This window comes from Polistes dominula, unplaced genomic scaffold (assembly GCF_049000335.1).
Source record: "Polistes dominula isolate Pdom_NZ unplaced genomic scaffold, Pdom_raw_medaka contig_77, whole genome shotgun sequence".
Taxonomy (NCBI): Eukaryota; Metazoa; Arthropoda; class Insecta; order Hymenoptera; family Vespidae; genus Polistes; species Polistes dominula.
In genome coordinates this window covers 5,469,919-5,493,343 of record NW_028301152.1, presented here as the reverse complement: position 1 = coordinate 5,493,343, position 23,425 = coordinate 5,469,919, and the positions used below count along the sequence as shown (strand labels likewise).

General features: G+C 38.9%; 2 long non-coding RNA genes across 7 annotated transcripts; one reads left to right on the top strand and one right to left on the bottom strand.

Moving 5' to 3' along the window:
- Nucleotides 1-293: 293 nt before the first annotated feature.
- Nucleotides 294-22,708, bottom strand: LOC107064385 (uncharacterized). Of its 5 annotated transcripts, none has more exons than XR_001475477.2 (3): nucleotides 22,120-22,708; nucleotides 10,917-11,104; nucleotides 294-7,090 (listed from the first exon to the last, which is right to left on the bottom strand). It is a non-coding gene; the product is annotated as an uncharacterized LOC107064385 (long non-coding RNA). The 5 variants fall into 5 exon arrangements; XR_016178413.1 differs by having other exon boundaries at nucleotides 10,917-11,137; nucleotides 22,120-22,196; XR_016178410.1 differs by lacking the exon at nucleotides 22,120-22,708 and adding an exon at nucleotides 11,291-12,099.
- On the top strand, nucleotides 12,882-22,113 carry LOC149030679 (uncharacterized). 2 transcript variants are annotated; one of them, XR_016178415.1, is made up of 3 exons: nucleotides 12,882-13,977; nucleotides 17,727-21,790; nucleotides 21,977-22,113. It is a non-coding gene; the product is annotated as an uncharacterized LOC149030679 (long non-coding RNA). The 2 variants fall into 2 exon arrangements; XR_016178414.1 differs by having other exon boundaries at nucleotides 17,727-21,977.
- Nucleotides 22,709-23,425: the final 717 nt, after the last annotated feature.

Here is a 23,425-nt window from a genome sequence, read left to right as displayed (position 1 = left end):
AATATTTCAATATACCTAGAAAATTTCTGTTATTCTTATACACTAAACTTTTGTATAATAATTTAGTTTTATATGCAGAACGAAAAAATAGTTCAGGTTCCCAATCGCGACTCTTTCCGTTATTGAGCATGTCATTTCGCAGAAGAAAAAAAAAATAAGTGAAAAGAATATCACGGTACAATGATAAGTGTTAATGAGAGTTGAAGGCTTTTTTCCATATCATTCAAAAATATAAATCTATTGACATGAAACTGTATCATTTGGTTGATTAATATAACGCAGGAAAAATCCTATTTAATATACATAATGATATCTTATTTTATTTAAGATACTAATTATATTAAATTTCAACCTAAAAATTAAAAGTAATTTAAGAACGAAACATAAATAATCTTTTAATAAAATATCATCAATTTGTCATTTGAAATCTAAATTAAAAAAATATTCCAAGTTACAATCATCGGTTCATCAATTAAAATGAGAGAAATTATTCTACTATCACGCATGCAATCGATTATTATTGAAACGATTGTAATTGGAGAGTAGTCATCAATGCGTCCATATTTCATAAATTATGTCTATACAATCGAACACATTTTGCTTTAATGGAAATAGTATACTTATGTTAGATATTGCCGATTTCCTAGCGATTCGATGATGCTATACGCGGGAAATTCCACCGAACGACGATTTCAAGCCAATTCTCGTGGGATAGCAAAGACGTAGTAGGAATTCGGTCCCTTTCTTCCGTCCTATTGATTTTCCATAGGAAGGGCCTGTGGCACTTGAGGCGTCGAACGTAAACGAGAACCGACCGACCGATTGACCGACTTATGATTGGCAATTGACGTAACATGATTGTTGATCAATGAATTTCATTATCAGTGGTTGTGGAATGTCCATTGAAGAAAGAATTCATTCATTTATTGAACATAGTTACAATAATTTTTTCAATCAAAAATAATAGATATTTAAATAATTAATTTGTTTCATGGGTTATACTGAAAATACCAACATTACATATAAGTCAACCCAATAGAATTAATTCTTCTTAATTCTCTTGCTATGGCAAAACTGGCCGTAGTAAAAAAAAAATGAGTTTCGAAAGTAACGCTTATTAAAAAATAAATAATACTTTTAATTTCTTATGCGATACAAAAACTTTTATACAAAAAAAATATGAGAGATGGGTTAAAGAAAATTACTTGATTGAAGCCTATTTGTTGCGCTTCGTCTGTTATTTATGAAATGTACATTACTTCAATACAATGCAAATAAGTGATATAGGCTTAACAAAATTATTTAGTTCAAATCCACTTTATTGGTGCTTTGTCTCACAGAATGATTTATGTGGAAGTAACTTTAGCTGCGCATAGTAAGAGTATTAAACAAAGAAAGAAAGAAAGAAATGTTTCTTTTTATTACTTGTTGTCAAGGAAAAACATCATATTCGCGATAAGTCTCCCATGATGTTATTACAGAACGTTTCCTAAGACAGCTATGTGCATACACTTTCATCATGTTGGAAATATTTTGCATAGACACATATATAGTTGCTTCTCATCCGTTTCGTTTTGACTCTCATTTCTCTCCTTTCTCTTTCTCTTAATTTCCCTCTCTCTCTCTCTCTCTCTCTCTCTCTGTCTCCCCCTCTTTCTCTTTCTATATATTCTATATATATACATATATAGATACCTATACATATATCCCATCTTTCTCTGACATCTTATCGTTCAACGACATGTCGTTTCTAACTTACAGTTCTCTCGTCTTGTTTCTCGTCTTCTTCTCATTTCTGGGAACCAAGAACCCGGAGGCTGCTCTTTCCTTCAAAAAGGAAAGATGCACCCTTATATGGCATCATGTAATTACAGAATATTTCATATCATTAAAATCAAATATCACCACGGTTAATCATTGTTTATCTTTTTCTTAATTTCATATATCCGATCAATTAAAACTTTAGTCGTTTTCTTAATTAAAGTCACTCGATTAAACTAATATTAGTTTGCATATTCCGGTAAATATTTCTTATTTTTCATAGGAAATAATTTTAATATATAATTGTTTTTTTTTATTTTCTAATTACATGGCTTTTTCTACGATTTATATTATTTAAGATGTTACGTAGTAGGGTGCATTTTTCGAGTAGAAATATATAGTTATATATGTATCCAACATGGGGCGAGGTTTTCCAAGGGGAATGGGCGCGTAGCGAAAAGGGTGGAAAAGCAAAAGGAAAGGAAGGTAGCCGCGGAGATGGGGGTAGGATGTAAGACGAAGGAGGCGTGGCTTCGGCATTGATCCAGAACCCCCACTCTGCTGCTTAAAAGTACAGTCCTGGCTGTTCCGCTTCTATGCTCACCATCGCGACGACCGCCTGTAAGAAACTAGCAAGAAATGAATATTCATGAGCCACCGACTTCGTCGTTTCAGCGTCGTTCTCGGATCTGTATCTTTGCTGAAGAAAAATCACCAAGATATGGTTTTCCTATATTTACATATATATTTTTTCATCAGAATAACTGACGATTCTTTCTTTTTTTATTATGCTTGCATTCTTATAATCTTAAGGAAATAGAATAATTGTTTGTTTTATAATTAAATAAATTCGGTAGATATCTGTACATTTCTTAACAATTTCTTATTCGCATAAAAAAATTTCAATTAACGAATTTTTTATTGACAGATAGAAATATATGCAAACACTTGAAAATAATTCATTGACTTTGAACTATCCTTTCTTTTCTATCGTAAACATATTAAAACATCTTACAATTAGTAGATTTTACATTAATAAAGGAAGTGTCTATCAATCAATTATCGCTCCATTAAAACTCTAGTTACTCGTCCAAAAGATAATTACATTTTTTGAAAGATTCTCCTCTTCTTTTTAGATAGATTTGAATAACTTGCCGTAATTCTATTTCTATTTATTCGTTCAGGATATTGGTTTATTTAATTTATTAAAGAGAATGACTGAGGATTAAAAAAAATAAGGGAAAAATCTTTGACTGCGAACAATTGAAAGATCTAATTTATTATTATTTCATGAATGTTAATCATATTTATTTTTATTGGCATCAAATTTGACATAATAAGGGCTGTAGTAAATTCGAAATAACATTTAAAGTTACTTCGATTAATCCTGAAATGAATAAAATACATTCAACATATCGAAAGTTGGGCCGAGCTGAAAGTGTTCTGAAGGAGGAAGACAAGTTAATCCTTGTCATTGAATTGTCAAGGATAGAAGTAGATTCTCTAGTCCATCGGCGTCTCTGTTTCTATTTACCATACTCTAGGAATTATTTTACCCAATTGTGGAATCTGCGTGAGATACGCAGACAGAGAGAATAAGAGAAAGAGAGAAAGTCGAGGACACACACATACACATACACACACGTACACACACATGTATGCACAGAGAAAGTATGTTTGTGTGTATAAGAGTGTGTATGAGAAAGAGAGAGAGAGAAAGATAGACAAACAGACAGATATAGAAATAGGGAAAGGGAGAGAGAAAAGGAGCAAGTATGGCGGCGAATTGGTTGCCGGTACGTTCCCAGAGTACACCAGGAGTTTGTTCTAACTTGCAGTCGGTGCCAGTTCTCCTCAAACAGGCTAGATTATATTCTACGTCTCTCCATTTCGTTCCCTACTACCTCGCGATTCGCGCACGCCGACTGCTCTTGTTTGTTTAATCTAACTTCGTACCTACCACCATTTGGTTGATTGTAAAAAACAGATCTTGTACGAGGAGGCAAGGGAGGTATCAGCTTGAAATTCACAAGTTCTCCAAGATTTCTCGACAATTCGTCCTCTAGATCTGAACACCTCAAGATGATTTTGCAACTACATCCTGCGATGATTGTTCCTTTGAGAAGTTTTCCTTTAATTATTGATTTATATCCTTGACATCATCATTTAGGTTCCTTTTTTAGGTATCAACAAAATAAGGTCTTACTTTGAAAGTTTACTAGTTTTGTCATGTTCTTGTTACGAACAAACGAGTATGTTAAGTATAATTAAATCGAAAACATATTTCAAAATTCTATTAAAAATAATATAATATAAGATCTTATGTTAAGGTTTCTATCCTTATATTAAGGTATCTATGTTAAGGTTATAATAAGAATTATATTAAGAAATAAAAAACCAGTTAAACTTAAACAAATTTTGATTAGTCTCAAAACAGCCGCACTATGGCAAATCTTAGTCTTAAATTGTCAGACGATAGTGAGTGCTAGATACGACTTGAAGGTCTGATTTACGAAGCTGTTAACGTATCTGATAAAATACAACCTGTGCCATCGCTTTTATTACAACCATTCTCCGCAGTTTCGAAACGTGGATTTCTCCCGGCGAAGCATTTCTCTTCCTTGTGCTGCCGCACCTACCGAGTATTTCGAATGTCTTGGTAAGGTAATTTCAATTGGCTCGCTATTCGCATTCCACTCGATTCCATCGTTTAAGCCGAAATTTTTGACCGAGCCAATTGTCTGAGGGGTGCAAATGAAGTTAGACGACTGTTTCTCTCTCTCTCTCTCTTTTATCTTTCTATCTCTCTTTCATTCTCTATCCCTCGCGATTTAATTCACTTTGATCTTACCGCCGAATTACCACCAGTGTTGTAGAAACCTCTGATTCAAATCCGAAAGGTAAGATTAACTCGGCTCCATGATATATTGTCCACGCTTATTTTATATGATTCGATTATGTATATTATATCTTATATTGCATGAATCCAAAAGAATCGTTGCGGCGAAAAAACTTTCTTATATTTAATTATTATGTTTTGGCAAAAATAAACGAAATAAGATTTTAGCATAATAAAATTAAATCATTTGAAGATAAATAAGATTTCGAGATTTGATGAAATTAAAATTGTCGATATCTTTATAAACACATGTATACAACAACATGTGTATAAATATGCATGTTTTATATTATTTCAAAAATTTGAGTAGAATACGAGTACACGTATTCTTATCATTAGTTATAATTTCTCAATTCGACAGCGAATTAAACGAAGGAAAAAGTTTAAAAATTGTAAAAGTAAACTATATTTAAGTTTTGAAATTTCTTTATGGTGGTTAACGAGTCACAGCACGGATTCTCTCACGTTCCTTTAAAATATTTAGTGGAGGTGGTCCTCGGTTGTGGAGGAGCACAGGAGGAATAGGTGTAGTAGGAGATGCATAGTGGGGGTTACTGGCGGAGGAGAGACTCATCCAAGTTGGCAACTTTCGGTCGTATTAGCTTTTGTATATATATTACCTCATTTGCGAGAGGAAAGCTTATACTTCTGCCCCCTGTAGACACTACATAGATATATATGCACTCACCCACCGCCTTCCCTTACAATATACTCGCGCAAGTGTTCTGGTTATATTCTATGTTTTGTGAGACACGTCGACTCGCGTTGTGATGAGAAGAACGCCAAAAACTACGAAGAGAGAGAGAGAGAGAGAGAGAGAGAGAGAGAAAGAAAGAGAAAGACCTTTTTACTATAATTCTACGTGCGAAGCACGATGATGTTGGAATAGTAACGAACAATTTAACGTAGTTTCCTAAAGATAAACGAACTTTCGTATTGTCAAGGGAAAAAGAAATAAAGTCGAACGTCAAAATATTTAAATACTCTTTTAAGGAACAGGATAAATTGAGACGTTATATGAAGAAATAAAGTCAAAATATTTAAATACTTTTTTGAAGAATAGGACAAATTGAGATGTTATATATGTAAAAGTTTTGAGAAAATATATCATAGTTAAGATGCATCTTTGCATTATACTGAAATTGTTTTGAATCTTAAAGTGAACTTTGGTGAAATTATTCTCGCGTAACTCTTTGGACAAGTTATGCAAGAGTAGAGGAACAGCAATGACGAAGACGAGTATTAGAGATGCGAAGAGAGAAAAATGTATGAAGATGAAAATAGTGTATTCGCGAGTGAAGATGCTCGTCTATGTATACTTGACTTGGTATAAACGTTGTAGGAGATAAAAGAGGCGGAAGAGGTGGAAAAGAAGGGGGTGGTAAAGGAGGAGGTGGAGATAGAAGAGGGGGAAGGAGTACTTCGCCTTCGAGCAAGTATTGCCCGGTTGTCAGATAGTAGGTAGGGTCGTGGAAGGAGGGAAGGTACCTACGTGGAGGTTAGGTTGGAATATAGTTTAAGCTAGACGAATGGGTTGGTGGGTGGGCTGGAGGTAGAAGAGTGAACCGAGGCGGGTAGTTTTGCCTGGGTAGTACCCCGGCGCTCTGCCATCCTTCCAACCACCCCCAAACCGCCTCACGACCACCCTCGGTTACTACTACCACTACTGCTGCTGCTCCAGCACTTTCTCCCTCTCTCTCTCTTTCTCTCTCTTTCTCTCTCTTTCTCTCTCTTACTTTCTCTTTCCCTCTTCCTCTCTTTCTCTTTCTCTCCTCCACCTTCTCGACGACGCCATACCCTCGCTCATAATATCCTGCACGTCAGACTTTGAAAACTCCAACAATTTCCTCCTGCCGCCTGGTTGGAGAGCCGCGAGGGGTGGACGGGGACGGCCGGGGCTCCGGGGGTTGCTTCTACTCGCTCTTTCGTAGAGGTGGTTCCAGGCTGCCGCCGCCACCGCCACCGCCACCGCCACTGCTGCCTTCTCTCTCTTCTCTTTCTGCCGCCACCCCGGAGCTCCGATACCGGGGGTTGAGATGGTGGCGAACCGACGGTGCGAGGGAGACGAGTTTCGAGTTTATATAAAGTTCGGGCCACATCAATAATTATAAGTAGAGAGCCGAGGCAAGATGGCGCACCCGACTGGTAAACCCCATCCCCCGATTCACCTCAACACCCACCCCACCGTACCGAGTCATTATTCAAGACATCCTTAATTCCTCCTTCTCCCAACTCCCCCTCCTCCTTCTCCTTTTACTCCTATTTCTACTTCTTCTCTGCACCTTCCTCTGTCTCTCAACGCTCCAACTTTCCATCATTATTTCTTCGTTTCATCCCCTTACGTCATCTTCAAAACTACTTCCAAGCAGCACGCAAATTTTAACCTCGATGCAATCCTTCTTTTGCAACTCCTCTTCGTTCGGATCTCTTCTGAAAATGGAAGCGTATTATAGTTGAAAATTGATTAATTACAAATAAAGTATTAATTTTTTTAATGTTAACGATTCAAATGATTTTTATAAGATTGAACATTATATATTTTCATCAGAAATAAAACATTTATTCGTAAGTAAAACTATTGAGAAATATTAACTATAGAAGAACAGAAGGTATTTCACAAGTGTATTGAAAATTTACAAAGATATGCCAGGCGTCCAGTCATTAAACTTCTCGAAGCGAGAAGAGGAAAAACAGAAGGAGAAAATGATGGAGGCTGCCTTGCTTTCTGGCAAAGATGACGGTTGATTAATGTCGAGGGTAGTTTCTTGTTCTCTCTCTCCCGATTCGCTATTTTCAATCATAATACCAAGCTTTACCTCAGGTTATATACAACACCATTAACATAATGCATTCAAGAAATGCAATTAATGGTTTAATTTATTTTTTTATCTGATAAAAAATTGTTGTTGAGTTTGTATTTCGATTAAATAAATATTTATAAGACAATTGCATTTTAAGAATTTGACCTAAGGTTATTAGGCATTGCCTTAAAAATATTTTCGTATAAATAAATATTATAAATTTAACAGTTTCATTGAACGATGAAACTTAATGCAATCCGTGATGCGTCCAATGACACAGACCCGTTTCCTTTCCAAAGTATGGCTTCTTTTGGTTTCCATAGAAGGGGTAGAAAGTACGGGATTAATAGACGAACAAATTAGCGCAAAGTTTGGGTAGAGAGCTGCGTGCACCCGCGGCACTAATCCCGTGCATTAAAAGTTAACGGCGAGCTGGCGCGGCCCGTGTGTCCTTCCTGGCATTAGATTTCTGAGTTTCCCGGCCGAGTTAGGGCAACACCAGATCTGCGTTTCAACTGGAAACTACGTTAGGGACAGATTCGAACTGATCCCCCCACCAATTCTCTGAGTTGGTATATGTGTGATATTCGTGCTGGACAAGTTCGATGTCGAGAGGTTCCAGGACGACTTGAAAACTATATATATATTTCTCCATTAGTTAAGGAAACCTTAATAGCGAGAATTTTTCTTGTAAATTTCCGTCATATAATATCCTCATTATAGTCCATATGGAAGAATAGATAATGTTAGAAAATATAACGAAAGAAAAGAAAAGAAAAATACAAATTTAGATGGTCTATATAAATACGTTACGAGATTCTTGAAATATTGAAAAAAAAAAACGAACACACGAGAAATATCTAATTAACGTAGGTTAATATTTTACAAAAGGTTCTCCGTAACACCTGTGGAATATCTCTGGATATATAGCGAAAGAAAAAAAAATGTAATTGCTTCGGTTCGGTCTCCGTGGACGGAAGGACGGATCTGGGAGGAAAAAGTCCTGCCTGGTCGAGTGGCCAAGCAAAAAGGAAGAAGCGAGGATGAGCAGGAGCAAAGAGAACGAGGAGAAAGAAAAAAGAAGAATCGCGTGCAAGCGGCCGCAGGGAGGGTGAGAGGACTGCGCTCAATTTAGCAGCCGCGGAAAAAAGGAACGCGAGAAAAGACGGGAAACAGCTTAACGGGGTTAAAACCACCCCTTTCGGTGGCCAGAGGTAGGAGGTAAAAAAGCTAAGCGGCGTTTTATAGACCCAACAAACGGCCCGCGTATACCTACCCGAGTGCCAACCCCGTTTTTACACCCTCGTTGGAAATTAGAGGCTTTTTGTGCTAAATATACCCCCTTCTCTTTTCATCTCTGTTTTCTCCCTTCCTCTTTCTTTTCTTTTCTCTTTTTCTCATTCTATCCTTTTTCTCCTATCTTTCTCTTCTGCCTCGAGCTCATATGCGACCAGTGAATCTCATATTAATTTTACATCCTTGTAAATCCGACGTTTATTACGAGTACCGAGCTGACACTCTTTTAAATCATATCGTTAAAGAAAAGATATAGTTAATTTACAGTCCAGTCATTTTATTTAATATTCAATAGATATATGCTCATAAAAAAGAATTTAATACAATGTAAGTTTTTAATAAAAACATTAAGATCAGTTTTTCTCATCCCATCGCTATCAATTAAAATAACCTGACTTATAGTAATCAATTGTTTAGATAACTTTGACGATGATTAAAATTATATATAACAAAGGTAAAGAAAAGAAAAGTATGTCTTTTTATAGAAAGTACCTTTTATCTACCCGTATTTCTTCTTGGACAATGAGATCCGCTTTAGCAAAATGAGAAAGAGAAAAAAGGAAAAAGTACGAAGGGATCCTCGAACGGAGTCAGTTTCCGGTAAAGCGGATTTGAGAATTTCCTTGGTAGGTCTAAGTGAAAATAAAACGGTCGACCAGTCAGGCAAGAGGGTGTGAAACGAGGGTGGCGTTTCTCCCACATAAATTAGCTGGCAGGAGTAAAATGCAAAACATTCGTTCAAACCGCAGTTCAACACAGACGAGATCGGTCACGTTGCGGCTTTGTCCATCCGAATTTACCCTGAGGATAGGTTCATCCCTCGCATCCTTGATCTTCTCCTACCCCGCAGTATCACGTATTTCAGAGATCGCCATTTTATGATTCAAAAAAGATAGACATATGTAGCTTATCACGTTCCCATGTTTTCTACATTTGTTAGCTAATTTTTATCATTAATAATTCATTACAAAATATACATAAGAGAAACTTTTCGTTCTTTTCATTTATGATAGGAAACGGTATTTTGTCAAACTATTAAAAATACATGTAAGAAAGTAACACATTTTTACGCATTAAGTTGAAGTCGATCTTTCAAAGCATTGCAACCTTAGACACGTACCTAAAAATAAAATAGAATAATTTTTGCGTATATTGAGTTTGGCACTTATCGAAGAGCATACCATCTCGAATAGTATTTCTCTTCTTCAAAGTGCCAAGCCGAACGACATATCCGTTTTCCCAAGTAATCTCGCGGCGCTTCGGGCGATTCTCAAACAATTCTATACATCTCGAGTGTCGGAAGTGGCTGGGACTATAAGGAGAGGAAGAGATAAAGTAAGAGAGCGAGAATAAGAGCGAGAGAAGGAGGGGTAGCTGCGCGTTCGTACGGAGGAGCGAGCGAAGCGTATAGGAGGTGAAGGTAGGTGAAACAGACAATACACCTTCGCGGTGGGTGGCTTATCTAAGAGTCCATGGCGTAGCCTCGGGGGTGCAGTAATAACCGGGAGGGCGGGCTGATACCGGGCTAAGAAATGATAACGGCACTCGCAAGCCAGCCACCATTTTCGAGTTATATTGCCTCGAAGCCTGCAGCAAGAGAGGCGTCCGTAGAGAAAGAGAGAGGGAAAGAGAGAGAAAGAGAGAGAGAGAAAGGGTCGAGGAAACGAGAGAAGAGAGAGAACTACCGGCGGTATCGCTACCACTTACAACCTACGGAGTCCTCCTCTTCCTCTCTTCCCTGTACCTCACAAGCAACCCTATACAACGTAGTCCTTCCTTGCTCGTTTGAATCGGCCGCTATCTGAACACCCACCTACTATACGGAACGATACACTCCGGAGTATAACCCTTGAGCTTCCCTTTTTTATTACCAATCGTTGGAGATAATTACTACGTAGCGTGTCGTCTCGCCTTGGTTCCTCAGGAAGAAATTCGTCTTTCCTGTTAAACCCAAGCGAACAACAAAAGGATATATAATATCAATGTATCGAAACGATACACCAGGGTAATGTGTGTGCACAATGATGATGCACCTTCTACGCACACATTTAAACCCATTCCGATAGTTCGGAGGTGAGAGCATTTCGCGTTCCACCTTCGAACCTTCGTTGTCGTTTCGATTCGCCCTCAGGGAATATCGTCTATATCTAAGTACCTACGTAGAGGAGATGTGGCTTTTCCTTCGAAATGCAACGATATTCGATTCCTTCGTGCGGCCCATGAATTTTCCTTCTTCGCTTCGATCGAATACAATCCTGCGCTGTTATCGTTTGCTTCGTTGTTTAGCCGATCGAGAGTATCCAGTAGGTACGCGGGTACATTGCCTCGAGGAATTAATCTCGAAGATCTTAAAGCGCAACAGAAACTTCGTGGTCATCCACTAACGTTTTGGAACACAGAATAGAATTTAATCGAAAAATATAAAGTTTGTTATTGGAAGTAATTAAATGATATCAATCATCTAATCGAGAATGGTACAGACTCTACGTTCCTTTCGATCATTCCTGATCATTCTCGATTATTCTCGACCTACCTTCGAGAAATAAAGTGTTCCAAAGAATTGAGGAAGTTGATCGGCAATTCTATGATTTGGAAAATGCATAGGAAGGTGGTGTTTTAAAAGGAACGAGTTCAAATGAGGTCGCCTCAACTGACTGATGACGTCATTACTGTCAGGCTTAATGAAAATTTCCGGAAAGTTACCGCTCGGCCCGACTGCTAACGCCATGTTACCATCTCGTGCACCGTATACGCGCGGGGGGTGAGATGGGGTCGAGAAAGAGGACGAAGAGAAGGAGAAGGATGAAGAAGGGCAGAGGAGTGGAGAAGAGAGTTGCGCCCGCGAGCGAACGAGAAATTTTACGAGAATTTCCGAGACTAATTTCTCTGGCGCTTTGCGCTCCAGGCAGGCGGGCGTCGTTAATTTCTGACGTTAATTGCTAAACCTAAAGTTTCTAGAAATTTCCTGGGCGCTTCTAACCTCACTTCTACCATTCTCTCTCTCTCTCTCTCTTTCTCTTTAGCAAGCATTCGCCCGAGCCGATCTCTCTCCTTCCTCACGCTTCATCCACTATATCCATACTGATATACTGCGTGTACACAATTCCTTCCTTTCGAGTTTACTTTCTTTAAATTTCTTACTTTTTTAACATTTTATTATTATCTACATATTTCTTATAAGAAAATACTATCCCGGTCGATTAATTTTTGTTAAGCATTTTTCTTTCGAGTTTATTTAGTATTCAAAAAATACGAAAAAGAAAGAAAGTTACAAGAGAACGAAATGGAGAAGAAGAGGTAGGATAAGAAGGTAGATAGAGGAGAAAGAGAGAGAGAAAGAGAGAGAGAAAGAGAGAGAGAGAGAAAGATATATATATATAGAGAGAGAGAGAGAGAGAGAGAGAGGGACAGAAAAGACGAGATGCCCCACCACCAGGGCTGGAGTCAATTACGTTGCGATAAAAGAGCGAGGGAGAGTTCCTTGCGCCCTCGTCTAGTTGTTTAGTTTTCCGCCATCTTTGTTCGCGCTTAGACGAGTCGCTGTAGTGGAGGCGGTGGAAGAAGGAAGAAGGGTGGGCTTCGTGCCTCGTGAGAGAAAGAGTAAAGGAGAAAAGCTGCCGAAGAGGAAAGAGAAAAGAGAGAGAGATAGAAAGAGAGGGAGAACGGGGATAGACGGGGTGGTACTCTTGCGGACGAGCGAGAGGAGCAGAAAAGCAGAGGGTGGGTTAATAGCAGGCTACGACGGTTCTGCAACCCCATCGAGGGTCTCCGAATATGGTGGAGGGTGCAGGGAAGGATGTGAGAGTTGAGGAGAGGAGCGGTTCGAGGAAAGCATAGGAAAGGTGGGACGTGGGCGAGAAAGAGAGAAGAAACCACATTTCTCGTCGTTTCGTATTTCGAAGATGAAAAGAGAGAGAATGAGTCGCCACGGAGAACGATCGAAAGCGAAGAGAGAGTAAGAGAAAAGGGGGAGAGATACGCGGTGAAGAAAGAGGGAGGGTGGAAGGCGGTTGGGGGAGAAGAAGGAAGGAAGGGAAAGGCGAAAAGAGAGAAAGAGCGAGGTCGCTTCGTACGTCGCAGAGAGAAAGGGAGAAAGATGGAGAGAGGGAGAAACTTTACTTACTTACACCCCCACCAAGAGTCCCTAGCAAGACCAAATCGCGTTTGCGGGTAAGAGACGGGCCGATAGCAGCCGGCGTGAATCGGACGAGGCTGCCGTTTCTCGCAGCGCGCGCGCAAAAGGCTCCGTAACGATTTTCTGCTCCTTCGAAGGAATATGAAAGGCGATATTTGCGCTAACCCAGGACCAGGAGTATACGGCGAGTGGGTGGCTGTAGGTGATGGTTAGTGCTCCTGGAGAGGGAACCTTGCCGCGGACCGAGTTGAAGAGGCTGCTTTTCCTAGTAGGAAAGCGAAAGAGAGAGAGAGAGAGAGAGATGCTTATATACCCTCCATCCTCTTCTTTCTCCTCTTTCTCCTCCGCCTCTTTCTCTTTCTCCTCGTTGGCCTCTCTGGCTCGCGTTTCTTCCCTCTCTCTTCGTCTTGCCACTTTTACTAAAGAGAGAAAGCTAGGCAGGTCGTGTCGCCCCGGCAAATACCGCTCGGCTAGGATTTAAGGGATGAAAAGGGGCAGGAAGCCTTCTTTGCTGCCTCCAAGAGCTCTTTGATGTCACTCGACGTGCCACTGTCTAATTTTGACTTCGCCAAGCGAGGCTCCTCTTTAGCTTTTCTACCAACGAAAAATTATCAAGGTGCGATTAATGTGTCCTTCGGCCTATTAACCTCGTCACGAGAGAACAAGATATATATATATATCTATATGTATTTCCTTTCTCCGTTCAAAAGTTTCTCAGCCTTTTCAATTGTTTTGCAACATTTTTAGCGACGTCTGCATGAAATAATTTCTAGAGACAACGGGAACCACTTGATTCGTATATAAATGAGTCCATGTTGTTGTAAAAGTTTTCGTAATGCTTTTTCTGCGTTCCGTCAGTTCCGTATGACACAGATAAATTTAGTCGGAAAGTGAGTTCGGAGTTTTTAACTTTTCAGAGTGGAAGCTAGAAATAATAGAGTTAGCGAGATCCTGAACGTAGGATGGCTGATTATTTTAAAAGCTGAGACGTCGGAGGAAGCCAATGCATCTTTCCAGCCGGTCGCATAAGACAAAAGCAAGCGAGGACAAGAAGGCAAATGGGAGGAGGAATGGGGGAATATAAGGTGGGTATAGGGTGAGTGAGTATGGTGGCGAAGAAGAGGAGTGTCCGGGTGAGAGCTCCCTCATTCCCGGTTGGAGACTTAGAGTTGGTAATTAAATACAAGGAAGCTTGCTTCGCCTCGTCTCGTCCGGAGTCAGCCTCTACCTACTCCCACTTTCTCGCTCTCTTCTCGTCTTCTTGCAGCCCTTTTCGTCGTGCATGGAATACAGAGAGAGCTGTATTTAATTCGAGAGTTCATTCGATTTACTTCGAGACGTAGATTAGGTGCTGTCGAACTCGAAGCAAACGACTAACGATAGTTCTCTTTTTGTCATCCTTATTAAGCTTTTTTAAGCGAACTTGAATGGAACTTTTTCACGTTTGGAAATGAGAATCTATCCTTAATTATTTCATTGTTTTTCATACTCGAAAATGACTATCTGTTCTTTACTGCATATTTTCATTATTAATTAAAAATCACTAATGTGATTTTTCAAGAAAAACCTTTATCAGAAGGAAAAATCTTTTTAAAAATTTTTAGATTCTCTAATCATGTATTATATTTCGAAACGTTTATGATTATGTTACAAAATAAAATATCGTTTGGACAGTGCCTAAATCAAAACAACATGAAAAATGATAACACAACAAGTGTAATTAATAAGAAATTAATCGTGGTTCTTCTTGGAAATGAGCGAAGGGAGTAGTGAGTTGCAAGAAAGGTCGAGAAACACCCAGGTGGACGACTATAAATCCTATTTTTTCCTAAATCAATTTCTCGATCGAGCAGCGAGACATGGATGCGTATAGTCGTACCCATTATTGGCAATAACAGTGTTACACCAGCGAAGCAGAGGCCTCTCTGTCCTTGTCTTCCTTCATGGTTTCTCCTTCGTTCATTCCTTCTCTCTCTCTCTCTCTCTCTCTCTCTCTCTCTCTCCCTCATTCTCCTTGTTCGCTATCTTCTCTTCCCGCTTCAGTTCCTTCTTCGACACAGCTACCCAGTCTCCTTTCACTCACTCTCGTTCTCTCTATCTTTCTTTGCGTGCTCTCGCTCTCTCATGGCGAAACTCAATTCCCCAGGCCGTGCAGAATGGAGAGGGCGCGGCGCACACTTTGCTTGCTCCCGCTGCACAAGACGAAATTTCATTCCCACCCGCGCCCATCCTATGCCCGGTAATTGTGCACGTGAAGCAACCTGAAACCTGCATTTGCCCCGTAGCTTCGCAAAGGAGGTCCTCCTTTTGCGCCTCTCCCCCACCTCCATCCATTCACCCATACCTACTTTCAACCCCTCTACCTCTACATCTCCGTCATTTCAAATACCTTCGACAACCTTCGTCTTAAAAGATACGTTCTTTGAGAAACTTTCAATAAAACTTTCTCTCTCTATTTTTTTCTATTCATTTGTGTATAATTCGGTACTCTCTTAAAGTACTAGTGTTTACGTCTTTGTGCTATCCACGACAACCTGTTCGTGGCACTCGAAAACTTGGAAGTCTTCATAGTTGATCCCGATCAAACTACCAAAACCGTTAACGAGTATTTCGAAAGAATCCTGATTACACGAGAATTAATTGACGTGGAACATATTTAAGCAGGGATTATAACGGCTACAGCTTAGCTGAAATCCAGGATGAAGTTAATCATGCAAGGAGTTACTAAAGTTCTCTAAATCTTCTACAAGAAATAGGAGAAGTATAAGATAAGTTAGAGATAAAAGGAAAAACTTTCTACATCGAAAGTATAAATTTTCTAAATGAAAATGGCAAGCATTCTCGATTAGAGGAACGAATGAAGAAATAAACGATCACGCCTAACGTCGTAGGAAACTTCAGGGCGCGGAGCTGGGTTTCACAATAAGACGGCTCAATGAAAAGCGTCTTTTACTGCGGCTGCATCGTGAATGCTTATATGCCGGTCTCTAGCATATTCTCTTTCTCTTTCTCTCCTTAAGAGACTCCCTCTTTCAGTTAGACGTTCTCTCTTTCTCTTTCTCTCTTATGTACGGGTTGCTTTTCTCCGCGTCCGTCTCACTCAAAACCTTTCTCGCGCTCGCAAGCGTCGTTCCGTAGTCGCTATTTGCGCGATATCTCGCTCGTTGCGCGCCGGCTCAGCCAATGAAACCACGCGAAGGCGAGCTTTTACGGCGTTCTTACGGCATGGCGGGGCTGCTGAGGGTTAGGGCCGCTACCTCCGCAACGTTCTTATTGTTTCAGCCAGCCCCAAACCAGCGAAGCTCTCGCAACTACCCTCCGGCACACCGTGCCATGAGTTTCCTCCCTCCTTCTTCTCGCGCGCACCCTTTCTCTTCTCTTCTCTTCTCCACTTCCACCTCCTACAACTTCTCCTCTTACTTCGTTTCCTTCTCATCCACATTCTCCTCTTTCTACGTTAACCTCTTCTCTCTCTTCTCCTAGCACTGTGCTTAGAATTTTAATGGACCGGCTTAGAAATTGTTGGCAGAATTAGATTTTAGGACGAGATTAGGCGGGGCTGCTCGAAATTACTGCAAGGAGAATAAGGGGGAATAAGGGGGTAGGGTATAAGGGGTGCTCCGAGGTACTCCTACGGAGACTTTCACGAATTTATACATACCATCGTAGAAAGAGCACGCGAAAGCGGAGACTCTTACGCTGAATCTCGGTTTGTGTCTATTTGCCCTTTCCGAGGGACTTGTATTTTATGATCTTTCTCTTAGGTTCGTTGTTTTGGTATTCAATTTCACGCTGGGTCTTTAACTATTTCAATTACATGAACTAACGATTGGAAAAATAAGAATGTTTTTTTTCATATATTTATAGATATGTATAGCTATATACATACCTTTATACGTATACAAGTTTATGCGAAATGCAATGGTATCAGTTACGATACATCTCACCGTTTAAACGTAATTATGCAAGAAATGAGAAAGCGCTCGACGATTACGCGCAATGTGATCTTAATCCAAGGCATTTTAGTCCGTATGAGGAAACACTGTTAGTATCGAGGAGTAACTATGTACGTCGTCGAATTATGGTAAGGTCCGCTAGAGTCTAAGAGCGTAAGGCACGAGGGTACTTAAGTTTTGGTATTCCAAAGCATTCGCAAGACGGTGGAAGTCGTACGATCGTTAGATTAGGACCAGTTAGGAGCAAGGAAGAAGGACGGAAGGTAAAGAGTAAACGATGAAAGAGTAGGGGGAGAAGGAGGAGGAGGACCGGGGGTAGCCGCTTATTCTCTTTTCCGAGGGTGCTGTTCCCTCCATCTAGTTTTCCTCCTCTACGATTAGGCGCCTTAAATAAATGAAACTTCTAGTACAGCGTGCAAGAACAGGCGGCACCGGCATATAAATCCTCTCGCTTCGTAATTTCAAACTCAAACAGCAGAGCGGGCCGACAACTCACCCCATTTACTTTTCGTCCTCTTGCTCTCGCTCTCGACTCGCAACCCACGTATTTTCCTTGTTCGTGGATGGTTAGGACGTTGGAGAGGGTGTCGAAGGGTGACTCTGAGATTTTGGCGGCCTACTGTGGGAGGAGTGAATACGCGTGCTAACGTATCTAAGTAGGGGAAGAAAATGTCTTAGCAAGGTCATGCTATCAAGAATTTTAATATTTTTTTTCCAAATTTTTACCTATCAGTCTATGAAAATGACAAGGGGTAAAAGACAATGGGGTAGACAATACAAAAGTTATAATTTTATCTCCTTAATGTAGAAAAAAACCTTTACAATGTTTTAAGAAGTTAATCTCTCTCTCTTTCTTTTTCTATCTCTTTTTCCTTCAGACAATCAAATAGTCAGAGCTTGTTTGGAAGTTCTTCCATGGAAATCGACGATGCATTCTAAGGTCGTAGTAGAGGCATCAACGACTTTTATACTCTTCTGACTCGACCCCCCGGCACCCGGAATCGTATCTCTTCTATTTCAACCACCATTCCCGCAAGTCCTCCTCCATTCTAAATCTGCCGTAGCAGCAGCACCACCACCACCACCACTACCGTCACGGCAGCCCAGCTCTTCGTCCTCCGTTGGCTTTGTCTGCAACTTCAGCCGGGTGTTTCGCGATTATAATTTAACGACGCTGGCAACGAAGCGAAGTTGGCCCCAGAAATCAATGCGCGCACGAGACAAAAGCCAGCGACGACAGAAAGTGTGAGAGAGGATGAGGAAGGGGAAGAAGAGATAGGATAGCGAGAAAGATGAACGGAGAAATAGAAAGAGAGAAAGAGAGACAGAGAAAGAGAGAAAGAGGGAAATGGAGTAAGCTTGGTGGAGAACGGTTTTGAAGGATACAAGGGGGTCGCCTCGAGAAAGGCCGAGGATGCTTCGAATGTCTACGCGTGTACGGGAGGGAACGATAAGTATTTCAGATGGTGCTTGTGACCTTACGAAATTCGACCCTATTTTCCTACAGGATAATACTATAAACTTGTAGCTACTTTCTCCTTCTATTCAAAATTTCAACCCTATTTAATGTTTCATTTCCAGTTTTGATTCAATAATATTATCATTATAATAAAAAAAGAGGCTTTAATTTTTGTATATAAAAAATATTCAAGATATCTATCGCAAAGAAAAATAAGGTTTTCGAATAATAGAATGTCCTAAATAATGATACACAAAACCTTGACACAAAATTTAACATCCCATCTCGATAATTCTTTCTCCATTTGTTCATTTTTATAAAAAGGCAAAAGTTAACTCTTTATTTTTCTCAACGGCCTTACTTCCTCTCCAATCTCCAATGAACGACGATGGTACACACGCCAGGCATTTGTGGCGGGTATTAAGAAATCTCTGTGGACGTTTGGCGGTCGGCCAACATTCCCGGCGAATTAAAATACCGCGACGAACGTGCGGGGTATCTCGAATTCGTTGAGGTTTTCTCTGCTACTTTTTTCTTCTTTTCATTTGGATTCTTTCTTCTAAATATAGATATTCCTTTTAAATTCATTAGTTTGGTAGATTTTGCAGGAAACCCAATTAGCGAATACGTATGACTTACTGTTACTTAATTATCCATCAAAATATAAGAAATAACTACGTTTATAGGACTTTAGCGAGAGCGCTGTTAGATATATTGCTTTCCCTTACCACTTTTACGAATCTAATGTAATCAAATAATCGAAAGTATCTTTAAATGGTAAAATGAAACCAAACCAAGAAAGTGTATACGTATTTTAAAGTTGATAGCCGAGTTTCGGAGATTCTGATCTCCTTTCCCATAAGTTCATTGACCTTTCTAAGATTTAGCAAGAAAATTATCAAGGAACCAAAAGACCGTAATCAGAATAAGAAAAAGAATTTTTAGAAAATGACATTAAATCCAATTATCGAAATATTGTCTAAAATTCATAGTCAAAAGCTAAGGAAGAGAGTGGTATCTGTCTGTATCTCTGTCCCTTTTCGAGATATTTCGTAACGCTAAGGGGGTGGTAAAGAAGGTTATGGGGGTGAGAATGGGTGGAGGGGGGGGGAGAAGATAGCACGGAATCACGGACTGAAGCATTTGAGGATGCGTACCCGGTGTACAAAGTCGTAGCTCGCGGCCCTTTCATTTGTAAACGAAATTACAGAATAAGGTTGAGACAGAAACGTGAAGTGAAGTGCTTAAGAGAAAGAGAAGCGTACTAGCATAGACTGCATATAGAGAGAAAGAGGGGATGGAGAAATAGAAGAAGAGAGAGTGTGTAAAAGAGAGAGAGAGAAAGAGAGAAAGAGAGAAAGAGAGAGAGAGAGATAAAGTCGACGTCGAGGTGAGGTCGGTTATACTACGAGGTTGGCAAGACGAGGGACCGTTGAGGAGTTCGAAGGGAAGAGGATGAGAAGCTGTAGGAGGAGGAGGAGGAGGAGGAGAAGAAGAAGAAGAGAGTAAAGGGAAGGAGGAGAGCGGCGAAGAGGGTGGATTTTACTCTGAAGCAAACGGCTCAAAGGAAATTAAGGAGCATTCACTCTACGAGAAGCTTCCAACGGAGAAATATCGTCTGTGAAGTGGGAGATAGAAGCAAGGAGAATAAGATGGAATACTAGGAAACCCCCTTTTCACCCACCCATTCTCTCTTTCAATTTCTATCTCTCTTTCTCTTTTTCTTTTTCATTGCTTCATTGTCAAAGTACAAAGCCGCTGCCATGGTGATGTTAAACGAACTGAAAAAATGAGATACGTGTTACACGCTTGATTCTTGATTCTCATGGGCTGTGTTGAACGCGTTAATTTTTTTTTCTTGAAAAATGTAGAGAGAAAAAGATGAGATATAGCGATCTCTTGTACACACGCAATTGGCGTAATCTAGTATCCTAAGACCTTCTTGCAAGATAATTGGGAATTTTAATGAGCGGAGTCATGTCAGGGAACATTGTTAAGAATTTGGTTAAGGAAGACGTCTAGGTATATTAATGTCTTGATAAATTTAATGGTCAATAATTAGGAATCGATATACCATCTGCCTTAATCCGTAAATAAATGTATAAACATGCAAACGCGTTTCCTTCAGTTTACTCCTGCCTGTTAGTTTCTTTTTGTACAGCATTCTTTGAAGCTGGGAATAAACTTGATGATCTTCAGGATTCAATATTATATTGATTGCAAAAGGATTATATATTTTTACAATGCACCAACTTGTATAGTTGCATGTCATTTAAATTAAAACGATCAATAATTCAAATACAGTTAATCCTGAATACTATATAAATATATAAAAAATATAATATGTAGCATGAATAATATAATATATATGACTTATTTATCAATTTAATATGTAAAATATAAGATAAGAATGTGTTACTATTACATTCTCGAACTTACTTTTTAAATGTAGGGAACAAGATTTTACAGCAATAAAAACTTTAATATAATAAATGAATTAAATATTAGTTAAGTTTTAAATTTAATTCTGAATAATGTATAACAAAAAGTACTTAAATAAAAAGATAAGTAAAATGCATAGCAAAAATATGTTCATATTCTGCAAAAGATCCTTGCCGACTACCTTGAATAATGACTGTAAACACAATGCTCGCTGAGCACAATACCAGTCATACTTATACCTAAGCTACGATCGTAAATAAACCTTGAATGAAACTAGCGACGCTCGAATATGACGTAAAAAAATTTATTTTGAAATATTTTCTGCTCGAACTACTAAAAAAATTTTCAATAATTAACGTATACAAGGTATGAAAAATTATAAAGGGAATTTATAAAAGAAATCAGGAAGATTAATTCAATCCTTTTTTCCTTCTAATATTGAATCAAATTCAAAATCACATTAATTAATCATAGATCGTATTTGAATATTTCAATATAAAACGTAAAAAAAGATTGTAAAAAATGTATAACTTTAAAGAGAATCTTACGTAAATTAAATAAAGAATACTTTTAAAATTATAAAAGAAACGAACTATAAAAAATGCTAAATTAATTTCAACAATTTCGTTTGTAACAGTCTTTCTTCTCTCTTTCTCTTTCTTACACAGACGATAAAGTAACATAGAAGCTTTAGTAGAACGTTGGCAGCAGCCATAAACTAAGAAGAGAAGCGGGGAATCTTGACGAAGGTTTCGTAAGCAAGGCGGTGGCTTGAGAGTGAGAGGAAGATGGATAGATAGATAGATAAAGAGGAAGAGAGAAGAAGAAGAAGAAGAAGAAGAAGAAGAAGAAGAAGAAGAGAGAAGCTGCGCTGCTCTCGTCCTGTTTTTCATCCCTTATTTTGCCAGAGGGGATAGAGAAGAGAGCTGGTAAGACGGGGGTGGCAGTATGGCCGCTTTACTTCGGGACTCCGCCCTCGAGTGGATGCCCCCAAAAAGGGGAGAACTTGGAAAACCTGACGATCCTACAGGATAGTACAAAGTACGTACTTACGGAGTGGTACAAAATGAAAAGGGGATGACACTTGTGAGAGGCCTTTTGAAGGATAGAACTATTTGGATGATCTATTTTTTTAACGTATTTCATTTAACACAAATAATTTTTCTCATTAATATTAATCGTATGTTAATCGTTATAAAGATCTCCATTATTATTAAATTCTTTCAGGTAAGATCATATTTTTATAACCCGTCAAAATTCATAAATATAAATTAATGGAAAATAATATGATTTGAATTACAAAAATGAGGAGTAAATATGATAGGAATAAAAATGAAGACTATGCTTTAAAATAATGGTTAATATCTTACCGGGTTTGAAGATGAATCCGAATGATTTTTTAAGGAACAAACTTTGTTGAAAGCGTCGATCACGAGACAAAATTGCATACTGACCAGAGGCTAGGAGAGCGTGTCCAAGTACTGGTCTACTGGTGTGCCCCACTCTTCTTGTCTCCCCCTAAGTGACCGGTGAGCCTTTGGATATATGGGAAAGCAAACCAGTTTCGTACGGAATAACACGCCAAATAAGATGGACAGCCGAGTGGAGGTCAACCTGACTCAGATATCGGAAGAAAGGAAAATCGTGTGGAGAAGATGAGTGAGAAACCTGTTCTGGGTCAATCCTGGGCCCTGCTGACCTACAGATGGGCCTAAGGTTCTTGCCCCTTCCTTCCAAATTTTCGGTACTCCCTGTGGGAAAACACGAAGCACCGTTACGATCACGGATTTCGATATCTACTTGTACTTAATACATGATCATTACTTATGTATAGGTTTTAAGAAAAGTAATAAGATAATTACACATAGACCTATTTAGATTACTATATAAATAAGTAAATATTAAGTATTTTATTTAAAAATCTTGTTTTTTATTAAAATTATTGTTCTATTCTTTTTAAAATTATCTGCGATATATTCATCTTAATTTGAGTGTATACACTCGTGATTATTTTTTAACTTATATAAATAAAATTTATTTTAATGTTGTAATGATCGATCAAAATTATACATTATACAAAATACGTTTTTACATATATTTTTTACTATCATATTATATCTATTTTTATGTCACTTTTTTCTCGATATATATATATGTAATACATTATAAATAAAATTAATCAATTTCAATCGATATCTTTCCTACAAAAGTTTTATCGTAAAATAATTTCAGATACTTGAATATAAAGAATTATTCCGTTCGGCAATATCAATATGAAGAAGAAAAAAAATCTTTTTATCATCGAGTATGTACATCTGGTAACACACGAAAACAAGATCAACCGGATATACGAAACAGTTGCGACCAGTTCTTCCCACTTCCTCGTACTGCGACGACGACGTCCAGTTAGACCAGTTTTCAAATATTTCTGGGACAGGACAATGTCCAACGGCGTACAGGCAGATGCGACGTTCCAATGGAAAGTCCGGCAGTGTCCGAATGAAATTTACTTTTTGATTCAAATGTCTCGCTAACGAAAAGGATTTATCGCGTACGCGCCCCGCTTCTTTTTGGTCTCCCTTTTCCAATCTCTCCTCTTTCTCTTTTCTTCTTTTTTTTTTCGTTTGTTTCTCTATCCCTACCTCTCACGTAGATTTACTCTTTTTTTTTCGATGC